The sequence below is a fragment of the Pinus tabuliformis genome, chromosome 6, assembly GCF_031772625.1.
Source record: "Pinus tabuliformis cultivar Carrire ecotype Pingquan chromosome 6, CPIR1, whole genome shotgun sequence".
Taxonomy (NCBI): domain Eukaryota; kingdom Viridiplantae; phylum Streptophyta; class Pinopsida; order Pinales; family Pinaceae; genus Pinus; species Pinus tabuliformis.
In genome coordinates, this window is record NC_142292.1 from 1,452,597,644 (window position 1) to 1,452,620,930 (window position 23,287).

The window sequence follows — 23,287 nt, forward strand, 5'->3', positions numbered from 1 at the left end:
AAAACGTTCCTCTAAAGCATCTGGACATGCAGAAAAACATAAGGAACTGGCCACAGAAGAGCGCGCTGCCTCGAAACGTAGGCATTCCTCTGGCACGCCTAAACAATCTGAAAAACGCAGAAAGGTGGTGGTGGAAGAGCAGGTGGCCAGCACACCCGAACAGCCCGAGAGGCCTAGGAAGTCAGCTCGGTTGGCAAGGATAAAAGGCAGGCTGGAGAAAATCCAGCCAAGCATTGACCAGCCGATCGAAATAACAGATGAGCCACCAGCGCCAGAACAGGAACCCTCGAGGGAAAATGTGGAACGAGTTGAGAACGAAGCAGAAGCCGAGGAAGGAAATGAACATTCTGACTCTGAGGCCGAGGCCGACTATCCGGGGGCAGCCACTGAGCAGCCAATTCAGGAGGAGGAAATGGAACAATTGGGGGACAGCCCGCCACAGGACCACGCGGAGGAAGAAGAGCTGGCCACCATCTTGGCCAGCTTGGGAGATTATGCTTCACCTTCCAGTCCAGCAGACCCTCCTGAAGGACCCTCTGGGGAAGAGACGCATGAAGAATTGCATGAAGAAATGGCAGGAGGAGAAAACCCCCCTGTTGACGACGAAGAAAATGTAAATATCAACCAGGAACAATCTGTTCCCAAGACACCAGAAGAAAACCCACCTGCTGATGACGTGGAGAATGAAAATGCTTGTCGGGAACAGTTCGCTCCCAGAATGCCAGAAGAAATCCTCGATGAAAGAGGAGCAGAACTGAGGGCCACTCATGCGCCCACTGCCGAGGCAAGAGAAATTAAGAAATTGAGAAAGAAACAGCAGAGACTGCTGAACATTATAGCCCAGCTTCGGCAGAAAATTCGAAGTTTGAAAGCCAGTCTGAGAATAAGAAGGACCGTAAGGAGAAAAAGAAGGACAAACGCAGCAAGGTCCTGTCAGATGAGAAGGCGAAGGGCTTATAGGCGTCTCGTAGGTCAATACTCTGCTGATAGACCTACGACTGTTCCAACCGGCACTGAGGGACAAAATGTCGTTCCATCTGAAATGGAACATCAGAATGCCGTTCCTATTGACGCTGAGGGACAGACTGCTGTTCCAAATAGCCCATTGGAATCAACTGCTGTTCCAATCAAAACCGAGCCGCAAGACGACATTCCATTTACAGAGGGGCCATCGTACCCCTTTATTCATGTTAAGAAAGAAAGGGAAAACAAAGCAGTCCAAACTGAGGCACCACCTTTAGGGATAATTCGGGATACGAATTCCAGGCAGCGAAATGTGAAGGTCCAGGTAAGACTCCCTGCCTCTGAGAAATCATGGAAAAAGGATCCAAAAACTAAGGCCTTGCACCACGAGATGAAGCAAGCCCGACAGGAGGCTGACCAGCTAAGGGAACAAATGATCCCTCGGGAAAAATACGAGGAGTTGCAGCAGGAAGCTGAGCAGTTAAAGGAACAAATGATCCCTCGGGAAAAACATGAAGAACTGCAGCAACAACTGCGGAACATGAGTCAATCAGAGAGTCAGGCCTTTGAAGGATGGCAGAAGGAACAGGAAAAGTAACGCGTCGACTAGATGCTGTTATTAAACAATTGGACACTGTATGTTCGCTGTATAATGATGTTTTGACTTGCAGGGCCCCTGTAAAGAATTATGCTTTATTTCTCCTTGAAAGATACTTAAGATTGAAAATAAAAGCTGTCAGGGCAGGTGCCCCTATTCAGATTAATACTGTTAATGATTTTATTGATTGTTGCAAACATTATGGGGTTAAGGTCCAACGGTTACTGTGTGAATTCTATTTGCACAATATGGTGCTTGAACAGGAAACTGATTTAAACCCTGGCCCTTTCGTGGGAGATATACAGCTACAAGCCTTTGTTTCATTTGGGGTCAATCAGTTAAAGTGGCTCAGGGCTTATAATGCCTTTCAGAGGCAGGAGAACAGCCTAGATCTATGGGTCAGGGCCGAGCCTAGAGACCCAGTTCACCTATGGCAATCACACAAAAGCCTTATGAGAACCCCGGGCGTCATAGAACTGCTAGGACCCATGCATGAGGATTTGATCCGAAGTAGCTTGGAATATTTTCTGGCTATTAAGGATTTTGCCCTGGATGCTGCCAAATTCCGCTATCGGATTTCTACCCCAAGCATCCAGCTCAGGGAGCCATTCAAATATGAGAATTTTGAGCTGGCTGCTGAACGGTTGACCCTTTATGGCCAGCGCATTCTGCAAGCTGGGCCGTCTTGGTTAGGATACCGGTTCCGTAGCCCGATTATTTGGCACCCTGCACCTGGGTACCAGGCCTTGTATAATATGCCTGCAGATCAATTGAATCACTTCTTTGATAATCTGGTTGCTCACCATGGTTGCAGACCTCCTCACGAGGTGCCCTCTCCCGCCTATTCTCTTACCGCTCTCCATGTTAATTATAACGTTTTCATGAGGCCATGAAACAGAGTAAGCCGGGGGGTGTGTAGAGCATTGGAAAGGTATGTTTTAACGAATAACTTAGTGGTGTTTCAAGCAATAGTTGTAACCTTTTCTTTGTTATAAAATAGGGAGAATGTAACGAGAATGAGCACGAATGACCCAATCACTAATAGTTATCTTCTCTATGCAGGTAAAGACAAAAGCGGGAAAGCGCGGTGCAAAACGAGAATTCCATGAGGAGATAACGGCTGTCCCTCCAAAACCAAATAAAATCCAGACCAGGGCGAGTAAATCAAGGCAGATCAATCCGGGACGAGATGAAGGACTGTCAGTTCAGAAGGCTAGGCAGAGAAAAGAGAGGAGTTAACAGTTTAACAGATCCCTCAGGATCTTTGATCCTGAGGGATCGTTACTTTCAATTATTTTGTTGTATAGTTAACTCCGCTATTACTTGTATAAAAAGGGACAACATCGAAGACTTAAGGGACTTTTGATTATCTTGTATCTTTACTTTTCGTTTACAGACTTCACAGTTGGCTAAACTCAGACTATCGAGTCTCTTTGAGACTTAGTTTTGCTGTACTATCATTGATGCGTTAATATAATATATTTGGTGTTACTTTCTCCCTGCATCTGAAGTAAGTTACGGCGGTGTGCCATTGGAAGCTAAGGGCCCGGCTCCAACGGACACTGGCTGATTGTATCATTTACAGTTTGGCTTTGTGCGGTTTGTTTATTGTTTTTAATAATCTGATATACTTACATGTTGTTCCATACTTGTTCATCAGTAGTTTTCCTTTTGTAAATCTTTGTAACAAGTTTACATCATATTTCCAGAATTGATCACATAACATTGTTCTGAGCTGTTCACTTCTGTTACAGAATTTATAAGTGGAACGTTTTAGCTACATATGGATGGAGTGATGATCATAAGAAGATGGAATTAATGTCGTGTGTGGACTACTAGTGATTATTTCAGATTATGTGTATATATGATTGACGTTTCCTGTTCATGGTGATTTGCTGTTCCATTTGATTAAGCTGTCTACTTGTACAAAAGGTTGCTCTTTCTTTGTATAGAATTGAGAGTGTTGAACTCGCGAGATTTAGTTTCTTTACTGTCGTTCCTTTTACTGCTGTTCCATTTCTGAATTGCCGTTCCATTCTGCTTTCTTGCTGTTCCTTTTTACTTGCATTCATTGGTTTGGTGTGAGAGGAGGATCAAGGCTGTCGTGAGACACAGCAGACGCTATTATGCTCCCAGATCCATGATCCATACTCTAATTCCTTTTCCTTCATCAGTTTCTAGAGGGATGGGTTATTGCTTCCGTACCCTTGACTGATAAAATTGCCGTGTGTGATTCCTTTATGCAAAAGTAATTTAGCCATAGCTTAGCATCCGTTTACTCTTGTATTTCTTAGACCTATACTACTAAGCATTACTCTGACAAATAGCCTCAAATTGAGATACCCTTTACAATAACAAAACGCTCCCGGATTGACTTGTAATGTGAGATAACTAGAGGTGAAAAAGACCCTTGTTACAGCTCTACACCTCATAGTCTCTTAGGCTTTACCATAATCCACATTCTGATCCAAAAATCACTAGGCCCTACATCAATACCCACTCTCTAGGCTTTATCATACATCCCATCCCAAGACTAGCAGGCCCAACGGATCCACCTCTTGGCTTTACTGTATATCCCACCGTTGACCAGCAAGGATTCCTAGGCCCACCGAGGTACATAGTCTTGGATTTACCACAGTCCACAGTCTAGCTCTGGGGTTACTATGCCATTGGCTTTCTCGCGATCCATAGTTTGGTTTATGGACCATTAGGCCATGGTTTTTTTATTTCAAAGATCCACCCCACTCAGCTTCGAATCCATCTAGAAATCCAGCTCAACCCGAAGTATGAGAACCCATCTCATCAAGACTATCTGGAAATGGTAAGGCTAGGCTAAAAACAGTGTCACATCTGGAAAAACCCATGTCATGATGGAAATAAACCACATACAATACCATGCATGCCAAATCTAGCAAAGAAATCACACAAGAAAATCAATACCTGCAAAGAATCTTGTTGTAGTTATTTGATCCTGCTCTTCCTTGCTTGTTCCTTTCTTCCTCTTGCCTTTTTTGCCTTTCTTGATCCAATTCCAAAGTGATCCAAGAAAATTCTAAGTGTCCAATAGTGTGTGTGTGAGAGAGAGAATAATGAGAGAGCTCCAAAATTGAACTGACATAAAGCTACACTAATCAAACCTACCCATTGATCCTCAGAAGCCTTTTTATCAATGAGGCCTCCATTTTGTTCATTTTCTTTATTTTCCTTCATTTTCCTCCTCACATGCAACCTATGACCTTTCACCTTCATTTTCTCCTAATTTCCATTATTCTCATAAATAAATTTACCAAAATTCCATTTTCCCTTTCCAAATCCTTTGTCATTGCCTTTGCCAATTTCCTTTATCCATAATAACCAAATGGACACCCACACTAGGATATTTTTCCGACCATGCAGGTTGGAATACATTTCCCATTAACCATGGTCTTGTATATTTTTACATAGATTTTTAGCTAGGGTTTTTACACCATGGTTGTTACACCATGGTTTCCACTCCATTATCATCTTCCAAGATAGCAAGCTTATCATTATTTATTGTTTTTCTATGCTTGAAATATCTAATTTACTAAGGATTATATGATGCAGTTTAGCCCTTCTAAGAATAATGCTACAATATTTCCTTATGGTTTCCTTTCCACAGTCATTATTCATAAGGGAATATTACAACATTATTCTTAGAAAGGCTAAACACCCTCCTAGAAACCCCAACAAATTGGAGGTTTCAATCATCAAAAACGTAATAAGCAATGATAATCTTGTTATCTTCAAAGATGAAAAGTGACAGGAAACCATGGTGATGAATAAGGATGATTACATCAATATTATGCATGAACATCTCAATAGTATTGAAAATTGTAAGAGGTTAGATTTCTACCCAATAGGAAAGGTTATTAAATATGCTATAATAGGCCTTTAAGGATCCCAATATTGATGTAAAAAAAATAAATTGTGTCCCCTTGTTCTGATATTACTCCTAGAATATATGGTCACCCAGAAATACAAAAACGTGGGATTCCACTTTGTCCCATTGTTAACACAATTTGATCCCCCAGATATGAACTCACTCGATTTTTTTGCCAAAATTTGTGTTCCCATGTTGGTTAAAATTTATTCCTTTGTTAAGAATTCATACAATTTTTTTGAAATCATTAGGGATGAAATAACTTATCCCAAAGACATGATTTTTAGGTTTTATTGTGTTCAACTCTTTACAAAAATTCCCTTAATTGTATTTTTTCATGTATTTAATTAATTTGTTGATAATAATACTAGCATATTGTCCGAGGCTTGATTGAAGAGTACCTTCTTCATTTTCCAAGGTGAATTTTATAAATAGATAAGTGGAGTAGTAATGGGCTCCTTAGTCTCACCCATTGTTTCTAAAATTTATATGGGAAATTTTGAAATGGTAGTCCTTGATTGATATCCACTCAAATCAATGTAATGGAAAAGGTTTTTGGGTGACACCAACGTGAAATGGACCCATGGTAGTAATGATCTTAACATGTTTCCTAACCACCTTAATAGTATATCAAAGGACATAAAATTCACTATGGAGCTTGACGATAATGTGAGTACTCCATTTTTGGATGTTTTTCTTATTGAAAGACATAGTGACACATTTGGACACCAAGTCTTCAGAAAGGATATGCATACTAAAATCTACCTCCATGTTGATTCCCATCATCATCCCCTTAAAAATTTAGCCATTTTAGACATCCTCGCCAAAAGAGCATCTAGGATTTGCTACTCAAAACATTTCCAACAAGATTTTGATCACATGGAAAAGATATTGAGAAATATAAGTGATAAAGAGAGACATTAAGAATACCTTTACCAAATTTCAAAGAAGAATAGGGTTTAACCAAACAAACCCCTTTTAAAACAACATTACAAGGAGGGCATACCTTGCTTACATTTAGTGAGTTACTGATACTATTGTAAGAAGAGGAAGGATATAGTCACATCCTTCAAAACTTTGGTAACATTAAAACAAAGGATGAGGTCTATTAAGGAAAAAATTGAAATCTAGAAAAAAAGGGAGACTACATGGTTCCTTTCTCCTATGGAAGATGTTAGACTAGTGAAAGTAGGAGATAATTCAAGACTAGAATGAAGGAAAGCTCTCCAAACATCATAAATTAATATATGAAATCCCTGAACTATCTAAACATTCTTTCAAAACAAAAAAACGATTTTATATTGAAGACACACAAATTCTTGCAAGAGAAAATCATCATTTTAAAAGATGCATTAGTTGTTAATTTTACCACTGTTTATGTTGTTTCAATTACTTTAGCCTAATTCAATTCTTTAATTAGTAATTTTTTCAATAGAAATTAATTATTTCATCAATCAATAGTAACTAAAGATAGAACATTAATGCAAGGAAAATATGACACAATAAACACATTAACAAGAGACACTGATTTGGTCAACGACTAGGGAAAAACCACAAAAGGAGGAAAACCCTTTTAAATTATTCTTCTATTAGATTGTAATAGAATGTTCAATAGAGAGTACAATGAGAAAACAAAAAATTATCTATGAAAATAAACTAAACAATATCCAAGATATAAAACCAACAATTATATAGATCAAAGTAACATTCAAGCCTATGGTCAAATGTTCATATTTGAAGTCAATTGTTACTAGAAACCTTAAGTCTCAGTCAGATGAAGCAAGTGTGAAGTTGAAGTATTCCATCCACATGTGAATGCATGTATGTGTGTTGGTACAATTGAAAATTTCTTGTTACTGCGGCTACAAGCCAAAAGCCTAATCCACCTGTGCGAGCTTCAGACCCTACAATTTCGAACATGTATGAACTAATCTCCACGAAGCACTTTAGACCTATGCGAGCCAAGCCAAAGAGAGGAGAAGAAGAATATGTTTGATGATGATATCCAAATGAAGGTCTCTTGAATTATATTTATAGGCTTCCAAGGGTGTCCAATTTCCTTTTATGGCTGACTTGATCAAATGTGCCATTGTGGTATTCCCTCCAAAAATACTCTTTCCCTTATCCAAATCAAGTGCTTCAAAGGTCATTGTTATTCCTCTCGGAATGACGAATGTAGTCCAATGATTAGAATTTTTCACTGAGATTTCATGTTAAAACTCCCTCACAGCTAGGGAGAAATTCCAACCACGTAATGTAATCATTTCAAGTATCCTTTCATTATATCATGTCCAAAATTTTCTCGACTCTATCTGCTGAAAAATGCTTAAATTTAAAGAAGAGGAATCATATGGGAGCTTCAACTACCACATGAAATAACTGCCAATGGGGAGCCAAGGCTATGACCCAAGAAACCTCTTCTAGTGGGAAGCCAATGCTACAACCCAAGAAACCTCTACCACCAGGGAGCTAATGCTATGACTTGAGAAATCACCGCCTACAAGGAGCCAATGCTACTACTAGAGAAATCTCTACCAGTTGGGAGCCAGTGCTATGACCTCAAAAACTTACAAATAATAGGAGGTATGCCACTTACCTTATGAGGTAATGATCACACATATCCCAATCCTTGTCAATAATAAGAGGGATAGCCCTGACCACAAATGGAAAGGATCACACATATGCTATAATTTGTTTATCTTCCTAGCTTGACCCTCAAGAGTCAGTGCTAGAACACGTACATCTCTAGCTTGAACAAGATACCGCTTACCTTAAATAGTAAGGATCACACCTAAGTCAACCAGCCAACACCCATGGGCCAGATGGGTAGGAAAGCCAAATGTCGATTGGGGTATATTATTTCAAATCCAAAGGTCCCCCAACCTTAGGATCTATACGAATTAATTCCTCTCCTTAGGAGCTCAAACACGGGGGAGGAGATTCCTCAGTGTCCTTGATCAACCTAGACCCTTACTCAGCAGGGTCACATCCATAAATCCATGCTACTTTATGTTGGAAATCTACTCATCGATTAATGTATGACAAAGTCTCTCAACCCCATCGTCATGATTGTATCCATATAGTCTTATATCTCTAAAAGTATATCTTAGACCACAAGTCTTCTTATGCATGATCATTTGAGGCTCACTACCTTTCAGAAATAGATCATCAATATATAAAACCAAAATCCGAATCATACCTTGGACCAATTTGAAGTCTAAGTTCATATCGACACTCCGTTTTGTGAATCTAAACTTCAGTAGGTAATTGTAAATTTAGGCATAGTAGGCTTGGGGAGATTTCTTCAAACCACATAATGCTTTCAATATGAAAATGTAAGTCTTCCTGTCATGTACGTCAAATCCCTAAGGTTGTGGAACACATACCTCTTCCTTAAACCTTTAAATGCTTCCATATACTTCATGCTTCATTTTGTATGGCCATTTTGAAGTTGCACCATCCCATATATCATTCTTCATATGTGATCCATAGGCCTTAACATCCTTCTAGATATGTTGTCTCACAACTACTTCATTTTGATTGTAATTATCATTGGCCTTGATCCTGTTAGAGGGGAATGGTCACCTATATTTCTCTTTATTTAGGTTCCATAACTAACTTTGATGATTGGTGTCATGGATTGTTGCTAGAAGAGGTCTTCCAGTGACTCTATATAGTCCTCCCACACTGGATCCCAATATAATGTCATCTTTCATCTGGGATCCCTTCGACCAAGATAACACCTTTCAATTAATGAAGGTTGTTCTCCTTCCTTTTTCTTCCAAGGAAGAAATAGATATCAGGTTCTTCTTTTATTTTGGAACATACATCACTTCATGAAGAATAATATATTTTCCATAGTCCAGATCAAATTTTACAATACCAAAGAAAATAACTAGAGATGCATAGTTCTCCCCAAGAATAATCTCTAAATGTGTTTCCCTCTCAACCAAAATTGAGAGGACTTCCTTATATCTGGTGAGGTATCTATAAGCCCCACTATCTACTACCTAACTATTGTAAGAATCTAGAGGAGAAGAACTAGAAAGGGTTAAATAAGAATGTATTTAGATTCGCTAGTAGCTACATTACTTTCATACCTGGAGTTTCTTGACATCTTTTTAGGACAAGGAATTTCTTGATGATAACCCATAGTATCTCTTCCTCTTTTATTGTTTCTCTCTATTCTATCATCTTGAATTCTTCTATGATCATTTCTTCTTCCATTATTGGCCCTTTTTTTTTATGATACTTATTTTTGTTCTAGCTTTGATCAGATCTTGGAGCATATCTCTTTCTCGAGAAATCTCGGGCATAGTGACCACACTTGTGACAATTGTAACATTCAATATCCATTTGTAATATCCATGGGGTAACCAAAAGTAAAAACTCTCACAAAACGATTTTTTTTGAACAATTGAATATTATTAATTCTTATATTGATATTACAAGAAGAATATTCTTCTAATTACTAATTACATGAATATTACAAGGATTAATTCTTAATTGTTATATTGAGAATAATTTATATTCTTCTATGTAAATAAACTATATTTTCCAAGATAGTATATTTTTGTGTGTTTTATAACTAATAAGTCATAGTCTTAGACAATCTTGGATAGGTGATATTTTGTACATAAAGAAAAATTAAATCTATCTTGAAAAAGAATGATTGATTTATGGATGATTTATTGAGTGGTTTTAGAATTTAGAAAAATACGACTTATGGAGTGATTTATGGATGATTTAGTGAGTGATTTTAGAATTTATAAAAATATTGTTTATGGAGTGATTTATGGAATGCTTTTAGGATTTAGAAAAGTTATTGCATTTTCTTAATTCTACTTATTGTAAGCCCAAGGAAAATGAGAACTAATGGCCAAATACATGTAGAAGCAAGCCAAAAGAGAGGAATGAGTATTTTATAACAATTTACGTAGAAAATTTTTACAATAAAATTCGGTCCAATAGAGAACTTAAAGCAAGATTGTTTTATCTCTTACCTGGCCCCTGTTGGCTATAGAAGTGTGGCAGAAAGTATTGATTCGACATAGGATACTGTGTCAGGAGTCTCATTAGGATGAGGAATTCGAAACATTAAAATATAATCCATATGTGTATTAATTTATTAAAGGAGTTTTCATATACGTGAGATCAATATCTATTCCATTAGATTTTTCTTACAAAAGAAATTGTGTAAGCATGAGATTAATATATATATTATGTGGGATTTATTTTAGAAAAGAAGTGATCTAAAAATTGCCCTATGAGTGATCTCACTTAAAGATTTGTTAAATGAAGGTATTACAGACTCATGTGCTGGTGTGTGTCTATCTTATTTGGGCAACAGATCGATTAGATTGTGAATACACAGACACTTGAAATGGAAAACAGTAGAGAAATACAGTAAGCAAATATATGAACACAAGAATTTAATAAGGAGTTCACCCTATCCTCTAGGGCTACATCTCCAGTCTAGCTCTCAGTGGTGGCCTTCTTTGATTGTGTCTTAAAGTAGATAATTACAATGAAGGAGCTCAATGTGAGTCTCCTGAAACAGAATTTGCTTTGCAGGGTGGTTCTTGGATTCCCCAAGCCACTAGAGTGCACAAACTCTTTTCCTTACCAGCTCTTTGACCTCTCTGGTCTTTAATGGAAGGATCCCAGTGTGGTGCTCAGTCCTGATATATCCCCTTAGGGATGGCTTGAATCTCTCAAGCTCTTTGCTACTCGACGCTGCCTTTGGTCAGCTCGGCCCTCTGTTTTCTTTCTGCTTTTTGCTTCACTGTATTTTCTTCATTTTCTCTATCTTCTTTCCTTTCTTCTCTTTCTTCGTCTTCTGTCTTCTGTATTTTGCTTTGTCTGTTCATGTCTTTAAAGCCATTCAATCTCATGGCTGTTCAATTCCCCTTCCACTTCTGTCGGATCACCTGCTGCAGCTTCGCTTAGAGCTCCCTACTTTGGCGTCATCATCAGGCTCATAGGGAGTGGCCACCTGTCCTCCTGCGAACTGCACCAGATTTTTCCTCATCGGTTCAATTCTTCAGTTACGCCATGGAATGAGTCCTCTGCCACCTTGGCAGTCAAATCAAACCTCAAATTCTTATAGATCACGACTTATTCCCCTGTCAATTCTGGTTTCCCCATCGGGTGCAATCTCAGCCGTTAGATTTTGCACCTCCAGATCCAACACCATTCGCACATTTCACATGGTTGACTTTCTCGACTGTTAGCGCATGATGAGCAGTGGTTTTCTCTCTCCTCCACTTGCCACACATTGGGCGCTGAGTCAAATCGTTCCATTTTCGCTAAATCTACTTACTGCCGAAGGGTGCCCCAAATAAATAACATTGGTTTTTGGAGCACGGGTCCCGCCTTAGCCTTTATCATTTTCCGCACAGTTTTCTCAGCTCTCATGCGATCAAGCACTCGGGGCCTCTCCTTCTCGAGGGGTTTTCCCCAGCAATGCGCGATTAGCGCTAAGCACATTAAAAATTGCCTCCTTTTCCTGATTCGGGCTTCCCAGGGGCTAATTGCGCCTCGTGCGCAATCTCCATGGGACTCGGTCTACGCGCTCTGATCTAGGCCCTCGTTGTTCCACATTGGCAACTAACTGCCACTATTTAAAGGTGTTTTTGATCACTGCTCTTAATTCTTTGAAGTCTGTCGCGACCTGATACAATCATGGTTCTCTGATAACTCTTCTTCATGGATCCAATTCGGATCACGACCTTCCCACTAAAAAGCTTTTGGACCACCAAAGGTTGGTTTTCAAGCATCGACTAAGTGAGGGTACTGTTGTATCACTTGTCTAATATCAATCCACTTTGCACTGCTCGGCTTTGAAACTTTGAGTCCTACTATGAGGTACTCAACATCTCCGCTACGCGTCGTCCTCACCTTCATGTCCAGCACTGTGTCTTCCTGCAATTCATTAATATATTCAAGTAGCAGGTCATCAATAGAAGGCAACTGACTTTGCTCTTCAGGATCCTCATTCAGTGAGGGTTCAAACAATGTCAAGCAATCTACATTTACGACTGAGTAGATGCGCATGTAAGCTAGTAGATCAAGGCGAAAATCATTCTCACCAATCTTTTCAAGTATTTTGAAAGGTCAATACCTGATAGGCTTTAGCTTCTTACCTGCACCTTGCATCCTGTCCTTGCTGCCATACAGCTAGACCTGGTCACCAACTTGGAAACTATGCTCCATCTGATGCTTGTCATGCCTTGCTTTGTATTTGGCTTGGCTCTTTTCCAGCTATTCATGTACTGCCTGGTGGATCACGTAGATTTGTTCAATGAACCTAGTTGCCTTGTCCACATCACTGTGTCCCCCAACTTTGGTATCTTTACCAAAGAAAAAATTGAAAGGAGACCTTGGTGTGAAACCAAAACAGGTCTCAAAAGGAGATCTCTGTGTAGAAGAATGTTTTACTCTGTTGTAAGCATGTTGCACACAACACAAGTGTTCATTCGAAAGCTTAGGATGTTTGTTGCAATATCCTCTGATTAACTGGATCACTGTCCTGTTAACTACTTTTGTCTGGCCATCTGTTTGTGGACGAAATGTTGTACATTTCATTAGTTTGGTGTCCATTAGTTCCCACAGACTTGACCAAAACTTCCCCACAAATTGGGTGTCTTGATCAGATACAATAGAAGTGGGTAATCCAAAATGAACCCATACATGTTCAAAGAATAGTTTTGCAGTTTGTTTAGCTGTAATCTGTTTATTACAAGGTATCAAAATACACATTTTGCTGAACCTATCCACAACAACATATAGATAATCATGACCTTTCCTAGATTTAGGTAGTCCTCCCACAAAATCCATGGAAACACTTTCCCAAGGGTGAGAAGGTACTGGTAATGGAGTGTACAAGCCTAGTTTTCTGTTGTTGGGCTTGCTTTTAGCACACATAGTACACCCTCTTACAAATCTAGAAACTGTCTCATTCAATTTTTGCTAATAACAAAATCTTTGTAACTGTGCAACTGTTTTACTTACCCCAAATTGACCTGATATCAAAGAAGTGTGTGCTTCTCTAATTATGCTTACTCTCTCAGTTTGTGGAATGCAGAGTTTCCCACAATGGTATAAGAGTCGGTCCTCCACATGGTAATCCAATTCTTCTACTCTTCTGCCTTGACTCAAAGCTGCATATACATATTTAAAGTCTATATCTTGAGCATATTGTTCAGTGTAGCTTTCATGTAGCACAGAATTATTCTTAAGTATAGTAGATGCATTTATAATGGGTCTAGATAACATGTCTCTAACTTTGTTATGTATGCCCTTTCTATATCTGATGACTAAATGAAACTGTTGTAGAAAACCCATCCATCTGTAATGTCTTGATTGCTGCAACTTAGTTTAGGAGTGTAGATATTGAAGTGGTTGATGATCAGTATGTATTACTATTTCTTTGCCCATTATTTAGTGTTTCCACTTTTTCACACTCTGAACTAATGCATACAATTCTTTATCATATGTAGGATAGTTAACTACTACAGGATTAAAAGTCTCAGACTAATAACATATGGGTTTACTGTGCTGTGTCAACACTGCTCCCATGGCATAGTCACCGGCATCTATTTGGATCTCAAATGGGCTTTGCAGATCAGGCAGTGCTAGTATAGGTGTTGTACTGATCTTTTCTTTCAAGGTGTCGAAGGCTTTCTGATGTTTGCCTCCCCACTGAAACACCTTGTTCAATCCTGTTAAAGCATGTAAGGGACCTGCAATTGAGGAAAAGTTAGAAATCAACTTCCTCCAATATTGCGCTGCTCCTAAGAAGCTTCTCACTTCTGTAACAGACTTTGGTTTAGGCCAGTTTACAACGACTGCCACTTTAGAGAAATCTATTTTCAATTCACCACCCCCTACTATGTGACCCAAATAATTTAGATATGTTTTCCCAAATTCACATTTTGAGAGTTTAACATGAATTTTTTCTCTTTTCAAAACATCTGGTGTCTGCTTAACATGTTTTAAGTGTTCTTCCCACATTTTATTAAAAATCAGAATGTCATCCAGACACATAATAACAAATTCATTAAGAAAATGTCTGAGTACATCATTCATTAATCTCATGAAAGTAGCAGGAGCATTAGTTAAGCCAAAAGGCATAACCAGCCACTCATACAGTCCCTTCTTTGTTTTGAAAGAAGTCTTCCATGCATCTTGTTCTGCAACTCTGGCCTGATGGTATCCACTGTACAAGTCTAGATTGGTGAAATAAACAGCTTCCTTCAATTGATCTAAAAGATCATCTATGTGAGGAAGGGGATAATAGTTTTTTATTGTTATCTTATTCAGTGTTTGGTAGTCAATGCACATTCTCCATGAGCCATCTTTGTTTCTCACAAAAATGATTGGTGACCCACATGGTGATGTGCTAGGTCTGATGAATCCCTTGTCGAGCAACTCTTGCACTTGCTTCTTGATTTCAGCATTCTCTAAAACAAACAACCTGTACATTCTAATGTTAGGCAATGGAGCATCTTGCTACAAAATAATATCATGTATTATTTCCTTTTTGGGTGGCATACCTTTAGGTTGTTGAAAGAAGATATCATACTCTGAAACAACCTTTTCTATATCAACTTGCTATTTAGCATTACAGGCCTCAAATACATTGGTTTTATCAAGTTTCTTTTCCTCTAGAACCATCAGTAAGAATTGTTTGAATGAAATTATCATTCTTTTCATCTGCCCTGAGTTTATGAGAGTATAATTATTCTTGAGCTTATGAGCTCTTACAAAGTATTCAATTCCATATTTAACAAGTAGATACTTGTTCTCAACTCTATAGAAAATAGATTTTCTATCATACAAGTAAGGGCTTTCTAAAACAATTCCACATATATCCAAAGGAATTATGTCTAACTCAACCTCATGTACAAATGCTGACCCAAACGAAAACTTGAGTTCGCACTGTCTAGTCACTTGTACTTATGCTTTATCATTCAACCATCCTAATGGGTATGGTTTCTTGTGAGGTGTAGTTGCTAATCCCAATTTCTTTACAATTGCTTCAGAAATTAAATTTACTTGTCAGCCACTATCAAACAAAGTATCAACCTTTTGATATTTGGAAACAACTCGAATATGGAAAAGCTCATGTCTTTTTCTCTCATTTTCTTCATCAATAATAGATTGAGTAGAATCACTACTAGATGTTTCAGAATTCTTACCTTTTATACCAGTGGCGGCAATGGTTGTTTCATCTCCCGAGTTTGACCCAAATCTTTCTAAATAGCTGCAATAGCCTCCTTCATCTTGCCCTCAAACTTCTTAGGTCTTAGCTCTGGATGCAGAATCCAGTAGTGCTCATCATCATGCCCATCCTTTTTACAGTGAGTGCATGAAGCTTTGCTCTTCTGTGCAGTATTAGGCTTCCTTGCCTTCCACTTCCGCTTTCTTTTCTCCTTGCTCTTGCTTGTAGTGGGTTGGGATGGTCCCCCAACTTCTGGATTTCCATTATTTCCTCTATGTTCTAGATGAGTATCTTGTACAGATACCTCATCTATACTAGTGGGATTAAACATGAGGATGTTATGCCTCATGTAGCTGTGTAGACCACCAATGTACTTCAACAAAGTCTCTGGTGAGTCTAATGAGATTCCTAGAATCAGTACTCTCTTTCCAAATTCTTGAGTGTACTGTTGCACACTTTTCCCTTTCAACTACCGAAGAGTTTGCCAACTCATCGTGGCTTGTTGCATGTAGGACAATGGATAGAACTGCTTTTTGATTGCAGAGTCAAATTCACTCCAGATAGAGATGGTCTTACCATGCCTTTTCATGTAAGCTTGGGTTTTTTCTTCCCACCAAACCAAGGTAGTGCCTCCGAGGCATAGGCTTGCCAACTGAATCTTGCTCTTGTCTGAATCGATGTTCTGTACTCTGCAATAAACATCAATTTGTCTAATCCAATTGTCCAACTTTCCTACATTTAATTCTCCATCATATACAGGAAAATCAAATTTAACATCTAGTTTGATCAAAGATGCTTTATTATTATGCACAGGGTTGTTATGAGGTGTGAGAAAGTTTTCCTCTTTCCCTTTTCCTTTGGAGTGGTCATGGAAGTGAGACTCATCTTCTTCTTTGTCTTTTCTAGAACCTGATGAATCTTCATCCTTATGCTTATTAAATTCCCTATACATTTCTTCTACCATGGACTTTATGGCTAGGAAACTTTCTATGAATTGAGGGTCTGGCCCCACAGAACCTTCCACTGACATTGTCTTCCGAGGATAGACTCTCCCAATTTCAGGATTAGTTCTGACCAACTCTCCTTCTCCTAACTTGAGCTTTGATCTAGTGAGCATCCAACAACTAAACCAACACAAGATTGTCTAACCTTACAGCCTAAAGCTCTGATACCTCAAAATATGAAAATCACCCTATGAGTGATCTCAGTTAAAAATTTGTTAAATGAAGGTATTACAAACTCATTTTCTGGTGTGCGTCTACGTTATTTGGGCAAAGAATTGATCAAATTGCAAATACATAAACACTTGAAATGGAAAACAATAGAGAAATACATTAAGAAAATATAAGAACACAAGAATTTAATAAGGAGTTCACCCTATCCTCCAGGGCTACATCTTCAGTCTAGCTCTCAGTGGTTGCCTTCTTTTATTGTGTTTTAAAGTAGAGAATTACAATGAAGGAGCTCAATGTGAGTCTTCTGAAACAGAATTTGCCTGGCAGGGTGGTTCTTGGATTCCCCAAGCCACTAGAGTGCAAAGACTCTTCCTCACCAGCTCTTTGACCTCTCTGGTCTTTAATGGAAGGAGCCCAGTGTGGTGCTTAGTCCTGACAGATCCCTTCAGGGATGGCTTGAATCTCTCAAGCTATCTGGTTCTCGACGCTGCCTTTGGTTAGCTCATCCCTCTGTCTTCTTTTTGCTTTTTGCTTCACTGTCTTTTCTTCATTTTCTCTATCTTATTTCCTTCCTTCTCTTTCTCCATCTTCTGTCTTCCATCCTATACTTTGTCTGTTCATGGCTTTAAATCCATTTGAGCTCATGGCTATTCGATTCCCCTTCCACTTCCATTAGATCACCTGCTACAGCTTCACTTAGAGTTCCCTGCTTCGGTGTCATCATCAGGCTCACAGGGAGTGGCCACCTATCCTTCTACGAACTGCGCCAACTTTTTCCTCGTCAGTTCAATTCTTTGATTATGTCATGGAATGAGTCCTCTGCCACATTGGCAGTCAAATCAGACCTCAAATTATTATAGATCGTGACTTATTCCCCTATCAATTCCGGTTTCCCCATCGGGCGTGATCTCAGCCGTTAGATTTGGGGCCTCCAAATCCAACGCCATTCGCACATTTCGCATGGTTGACTTGCTCGACTATTAGCGCATGATGAGTGGCAGTTTTCTCTCTCCTCTGCTTGCCACGCATCGGGCACTGAGTGGAATCGCTCCATTTTTTCCAAATCTGCTTACCACCCAAGGGTGCCCAGGATAAATACCATCGATTTTTGGAGCGCGAGTCCTGCCTTGGCATTTAGCCTTTTCCCCATGGTTTTCCTAGCTCTCATGTGACCGAGTGCTCAAGGCCTCTCCTTCTCAAGGGGTTTTGCCCAGCGATGTGTGATTAGCGCTAAGTGCATTAAAAACTTCCTCCTTTTCCCGATCTGGGCTTCCCAAGGGCTAGTTTCGCCTCCTGCGCAGTCTCCATGGGACTTGGTCTGAGCGCTTTTACCGAGGTCCTCATTGTTCCATGTTGGCTGCTAATTGCCACTGTTTAGAGGTGTTTCTGATCGCTACTCTTAATTTTTTGAAGCCTATCCTGATCTGATATAGTCATGGTTCTTTGATAACTCTTCTTCATGGATCCAATTCGGATCGTGACCTTCCCACTGAAAAGCTTTTGGACCACCAAAAGTTGGTTTTCAAGCATCGACTAAGTGAGGGTATTATTGTCTCACTTGTCCAATATTAATCCACTTTGCACTGCTCGGCTTTGAAACTTTGAGCCCTACTCTGAGGTGCTCAACATCTCCTCTTTGTGTCATCCTCACCTTCCTGTCCAACACTATGTCTTCCTACAATTCATTAAGATATTCAGGTAGCAGGTCATCAATAGAAGGCAACTGACTTTTCTCTTCAGGATCCTCAATCAGTGAGGGTTCAAACAATCTCAAGCAATCTGCATTTACGACTCATTAGATGTGCATGTAAGTTGATAGATCAAGGCAAAAATTATTCTTAACAATCTTCTCAAGTATTTTGAAAGGTTCATACCTGATAGGCTTTAGCTTCTTACCTTCACCTCGCATCCTATCCTTGCTGATATATAGCTAGACCTGGTCACCAACATGAAAACTATGCTCCATCTGATGCTTGTCATGCCTCGCCTTGTATTTGGCTTGGCTCTTTTCCAGCTGTTCCTGTACTGCCTGGTGGATCTCCTAGATTTGTTCAATGAACCTAGTTGCCTTTTCCACATCACTGTGTCCCTCAACTGTGGTATCTTTAGCAAAGACAAAATCCAAAGGAGACCATGGTGTGAAACCAAAACAGGTCTCAAAAGGATATCTCTATGTATAGGAATGTTTTGCTCTATTGTAAGCATGTTGCACATAACACAAGTGTTCATCCCAAAGCTTAGGATGTTTGTTGGAATATCCTCTGAGTAACTGGATCACTGTCCTGTTAAGTACTTCTGTCTGGCCATCAGTTTGTGGATGAAAAGCTGTGCTTTTCTTTGGTTTTGTGTCCATTAGTTCCCATAGATTTGACCAAAAATTGCACACAAATTAGGTGTCTCGATCAGATGCAATAGAAGTGGGTAATCCAAAATGAACCCATACATGTTCAAAGAATAGTTTTACAGTTTGTTCAGCTGTAATCTATTTATTACAAGGTATCAAAATACACATTTTACCAAACCTATCCACAAGAACATATAGATAATCATGACCTTTCCTATATTTAGGCAGTCCTCCCACAAAATCCATGGAAACACTTTCCCAAGGGTGAGAAGGTACTGGTAATGGAGTGTACAAGTCTAGTTTTCTGTTGTTGGGCTTGCTTTTAGCACACATAGTACACCCTCTTACATATCTAGAAACTGTCTCATTCATTTTTGGCCAATAACAAAATCTTTGCAGCTGTGCAACTGTTTTACTTACCCCAAAGTGACCTGATATCAGAGAAGTGTGTGCTTCTCTAATTATCCTTACTCTCTCAGTTTGTGGAATGCAAAGTTTCCCACAATGGTATAAGAGTCGGTCCTTCACATGGTAATCCAATTCTTCTACTCTTCTACCTTGACTCAAAGTTGCATATACATCTTTAAAGTCTATATCTTGAGCATATTGTTCAATGCAGCTTTCATGTAGCACAAAATTATGCTTAAGTATAGTAGATGCATTTATAATGGGTCTAGATAACATGTCTCCAACTTTGTTATGTATGCCCTTTCTATATCTGATGACTAAATGAAACTGTTGTAGAAAACCCATCCATCTGTAATGTCTTGATTGCTGCAACTTAGTTTGGGAGTGTAGATATTGAAGTGGTTTATGATCAGTATGTATTATTGTTTCTTTTCCCATTAAGTAATGTTTCCACTTTTTCACACTCTGAACTAATGCATACAATTCTTTATCATATGTAGGATAGTTAACTACTGTAGGATTAAAAGTTTCAGAATGATAACATATGGGTTTAATTTGCTATGTCAACATTTCTCCCATGGCATAGTCACTGGCATTTGTTTGGATCTCAAATGGTCTTTGCAGATCAGGAAGTGCTAGTACAGGTGTTGTACTAATCTTTTCTTTCAAGGTGTCGAAGGCTTTCTGATGTTTGCCTCCCCACTAAAGCACCTTGTTCAATCCTGTTAAAGCATGTAAGGGACCTGCAATTGAGGAAAAGTTAGTTATGAACTTCCTCCAATATTGTGCTGCTCCTAAGAATCTTCTCACTTCTGTAACAGACTTGGGTTTAGGCCAGTTTACAATGACTGCCACTTTAGAGGGATCTATTTTCAATTCACCACCCCCTACTATGTGACCCAAATAATTTAGAGATGTTTTTCCAAATTCACATTTTGAGAGTTTAACATGAAGTTTTTCTCTTTTCAAAACATCTAGTGTCTGCTTAACATGCTTTAACTATTCTTCCCACGTTTTGCTGAAAATCAGAATATCATCCAGATACACAATAACAAAATCATCAAGAAAAGGTCTGAGTACATCATTCATTTTTCTGATGAAATAGCAGGAGCATTAGTTACGCCAAAAATCATAACTAGCCACTCATACAATCCCTTCTTTGTTTTGAAAGCAGTCTTCCATGCATCTTGTTTTGCAACTCTGACCTGATGGTATCCACTGTGCAACTCTAGCTTGGTGAAATAAACAGCTTCCTTCAATTGATCTAAAAGATCATCTATGTGAGCAAGGGGATAACAATTTTTTATTGTTATATTATTCAGTGCTCAGTAGTCAATGTACATTCTCCACGAGCCATCTTTCTTTCTCACCAAAATTATTGGTGACCCACATGGTGATGTACTAGGCCTGATGAATCCCTTCTTGAGCAACTCCTGCACCTGCTTCTTGATTTTAGAATTCTCTAAAGCAGACAGCGTATACATTCCAATGTTAGGCAATGGAGCATATTGCTGCAAAATAATATCATATACTATTTCCTTTTTGGGTGCCAGACCTTTAGGTTCTTGAAAGAAGATATCATACTATGAAACAACCTTTTCTATATCAGCTTGTTGTTTAGCATTACAGCCCTCAAATACATTGGTTTTATCAAGTTTCTTTTCCTTTACAACCATCAGTAAGAATTGTCTGCATGAATTTATCATTCTTTTCATCTGCCCTAAGTTTATGAGAATATAATTATTCTTGAGCTTACAAGCTCTTACAAAGTATTCGATTCCATATTTAACAAGTAGATACTTGTTCTCAGCTCTATAGAAAATAGCTTTTCTATCATAAAAGTAAGGGCTTCCTAAAACAATTCCACATATATCCAAAGGAATTATGTCTAACTCAACCTCATGTACAAATGTTGACCTAAATTAAAACTTGAGTTTGCACTGTTTAGTCACTTGTAGATGTGCTTTAACATTCAACCATTCTAATGGGTATGGTTTCTTGTGAGGTGTAGTTGCTAATCCCAATTTCTTTACAATTGCTTCAGAAATTAAATTTACTTGTGAGCCACTATCAAACAAAGTATCAATCTTTTGATATTTGGAAACAACTCGAATATGGAAAAGCTCATGTCTTTTTCTCTCATTTTCTTCATCAATAATAGATTGAGCAGAATTACTAGTAGATGTTTCAGAATTCTTACCTTTTATACCTTTGGTTGCAATGGTTGTTTCATCTCCCGAGTCTGACCCCAAATCTTTTTGAATAGCTACAACAGTCTTCTTCTTCTTACCCTCGAACTTCTTAGGTCTCAACTCTGGATGCAAAATCTAGCAATGCTCATCATCATGCCCATCCTTTTTACAGTGAGTGCATGAAGCTTTGCTCTTCTGTGCAGTGTTAGCCTTCCATGCCTTCCACTTCTTCTTCTTTTTCTCCTTGCCCTTGCTTGCAGTGGGTTGGGATGGTCCCCCAACTTCTAGATTTCCATTCTTTCCTCTAACTTCTAGATGAGTAGCTTGTACAGATACCTCATCTATACTAGTGGGATTAAACATGAGGATGGTATGCCTCATGTAGCTATGTAGACCACCAATGTACTACATCAAAGTCTCTGGTGAGTCTAGTGAGACTCCTAGAATCAATGCTATCTTTCCAAATTTTTGAGTGTACCCTTGCACACTTTTCCCTTTCAACTGCCGAAGAGTTTGCCAACTCATCATGGCTTGTTGAATGTAGGCCAATGGATAGAACTGCTTTTTGATTGCAGAAACAAATTCACTCCTGACAGAGATGGTCTTACCATGTCTTTTCATGTCAGCTTAGGTTTTGGCTTCCCACCAAACCAAGGCAATGCCTCCTAGGTGTAGGCTTGCCAACTGAATCTTGCTCTTATCTAAATTGATGTTCTGTACTCTGCAATAAACATCAATTTGTCTAATCCAATTGTCCAACTTTTCTGCATTTAATTCTCCATAATATATAGGCAAATCAAATTTAACATCTAGTTTGATCAAAGATGCTTTCTTATTATACACAGGTCTATTAGGAGGTGTGAAAAAGTTTTCCTCTTTCTCTTTTCCTTTGGAGTGGTCATTGAAGTGAGACTCATCTTCTTCTTTTTCTTTTTTAGAACCTGATGAATCTTCATCCTTATGCTTCCTAAAGTCCCTATACATTTCTTCCACCATGGACTTTATGGCTAGGAAAATTTCTATGAATTGAGGGTCTGGCCCCACAGAACATTCCTTTGACATTGTCTTCCAAGGATAGACTCTCCCAATTTCAGGATTCGTTTCGACCAACTCTCCTTCTCCTAATTTTAGCTTTGATCTAGTGAGCATCCAACAACTAAACCAACACAAGCTTGTCTAACATTACAGCCTAAAGCTCTGATACCTCTTGATCTGAAAATCACCCTATGAGTGATCTTAGTTAAAGATTTGTTAAATGAAGGTATTACAGAGCCATGTGTTGGTGTGTGTCTATGTTATTTGGGAAATGTATTGATCAGATTGCAAATACACAGACACTTGAAATGGAAAACAATAGAGAAATACAACAAGCAAATATAAGAACACGAGAATTTAGTAAGGAGTTCACCCTATCCTCTTGGACTACATCTCTGGTCCAGCTCTTAGTGGTGACCATCTTTTATTGTTTCTTAAAGAAGAGA